This window comes from Cryptomeria japonica, chromosome 6 (genome assembly GCF_030272615.1).
Source record: "Cryptomeria japonica chromosome 6, Sugi_1.0, whole genome shotgun sequence".
NCBI lineage: Eukaryota > Viridiplantae > Streptophyta > Pinopsida > Cupressales > Cupressaceae > Cryptomeria > Cryptomeria japonica.
This window is the reverse complement of record NC_081410.1, coordinates 577,438,793-577,441,053: the sequence shown is the minus strand read 5'-3', so window position 1 is coordinate 577,441,053 and position 2,261 is coordinate 577,438,793.

Genomic DNA, 2,261 nt, shown 5'->3' with positions numbered 1-2,261 from the left:
ATTCTGCCCCTGACGAATCTTATAGATATCCTTGCCCCAGTTTGAAAAAATGCATCAGATTCCCAGGTGTTGTTAAAATTGTGTCCTGACCTAGATCTCGAGAATATCCCTTGTTGACAGAGAATGAATAGAGAGACCCCAAACACAAATCCCCAACCTATGCTACTAGCAACAAAAAAGGCAAAAAACCTACCCCTCGAGCCAAATAGTCCAAACTGTCTATACAAGAAGTTAGTGAGGAGGAGGAAGAAGAGGGGGAAGACTTGAGAAAAAGTGAAAATACCCATAGATGGTCTTTTAGGTTGGCCATATGCTCTATAGAGAAATAAAATTTGAAGAACCTTGTGGACTACGAGACTGGGGATGATGTGGAATTGGGTAGTGAAGAGGAGAAGGAAAGGAAGAATTTTGAAATTGACAAAGGGAGGGAATAAAGAAGAGGAGAGGGAAATCTTTGTGAATGATGATAGCTCCACTCATATTTAAAAGAGTCCTATTGACCTCACTAAGGATATGATGTCTGGCGAATTAAAGATGAACAAACTGAAAGCAGAAGGGACTTGTGACTCTTATCTAGAATGGACCTATTCTAGATGTAAGATGAATGCCATTGAGTTGGAGAAGGTTAAAGCTAAGGTCTTTGATCTTTAAAAGAAACTAGCGAATGTTTCTTGGTTCACTTGAGGGTTATGCATAGCTTAACCACCTCCCTCTATTTAATGCAAAAGAAGATCTTGGGAGTTGACAAAGAAGAGGTGGGAAATTAGGAGGAGCTATTCAAGTTCCTTATTGAGGATTGGTCCATTGTTCTTCACCAGGTGGGCTGCAAATTCAAAGATGGTAGCTAGGGGTGTTTTTCTTTAGTTTTTGGTGTTGATGTTGTTAATGTTGTTTGTGGCCGCAGAAGGCCCTCTATTAAGAATGTTACTCATTTTGATACTTTTTATGTTTATGGCCATAGGTGGCCTCATTTTAAGACTTTTAGTAGGATTGATAGATCATTGGACAAGTATTCCAAAGATATTATCTCTTTTTATATGTTGTGGATAGGTAGTTTTTGATATTAGCTTGCTTTTAATGTGCTACTATCACTCTTTTTGTTAACCTTACGCTCGTTGGGTTGTTGTTATAGGGACAACACCCTTGTTTTGTTGCTTTTTAAAATAAAAACTTGGCATTGTCATGTGCAAACTAACAAACACCAAACCTAATTTTTATATCAAAATCAAACTAAAATCTTCAAAACAAGCCAAAGATAAATTTCTCAAATTTAATAGAGATAAAATATACACAGTGTTGTAAATTGTAACCCTATACAATTTCACACTCCTATTTGGGCCCTTACTTTAAAATGCCCTTTTTCTTATATCATTTTAAGCTTATTTGGGGTTCTATGCAATTTTTATTTTCAATGCACTTTATTTTCCACATAAATGTTGTCAATCCTAATATAAATTGTAGATTTAATATTAGGGCCCTATTATCTCGCTTCCCTAAAAGTCAGATCCTATTTTGTCAGGACTATGTCAATCATTGCCATAGTTTAATGCTTTTTGGTTGAAATTTCAAGAGAGTAATGTGTCGGTCTTAAAATTTTCAAATCTGGTCTCAAAATTGGGATATGACCATTGTCAGTCAACCTAAAATACAAATTGCCTTGAGAACCCTATATAAGACATCATCCCTAAATCATTTGATCATCTATCAATTTCATTCTCAAGAATTCCCGATTCCTTCAAGAGCTTTGAATACAAGGAGTATCAAGCTACAACAAGGCATCTTCACATACATTTTCATGATGGATTTTGTGATGATTTATCATGTTATTGCATCAACACTTGAAGGACTTATCCTAAGAGCATTGCATCATCAAAAGGTATAATCATTTCATGTTAGTATTTCATTTCAGATTTAGCCCCTCTACCTTGTAAGAGTAAGCTCTCTTTCAAATCATCATTGTTGTAGGGTTAATTCCAACCCAGGGTTTGACTTAGGCAAGCCCTTATGCAATCCAACACCATTTTCCTCTCTTTTTTGTGCATCTGCAAGCTCAAAAATAGATTTTAGGTTCAATTGAAGATATATGAGCTCCCAGGACCTACAAACAATACAATTCTAAAAAGGTTTCATGAAAAAAAGGGATGAGCACTAACAATAAGCGCTTGTGCTATTAGGACTAGGGCACCTAGCGCCATAGTCTGGGTGTTTTGTCTTGAAGTTTGACCATAAGTTAGCTTGAGGCTCTTGAGACAAGTTTGACC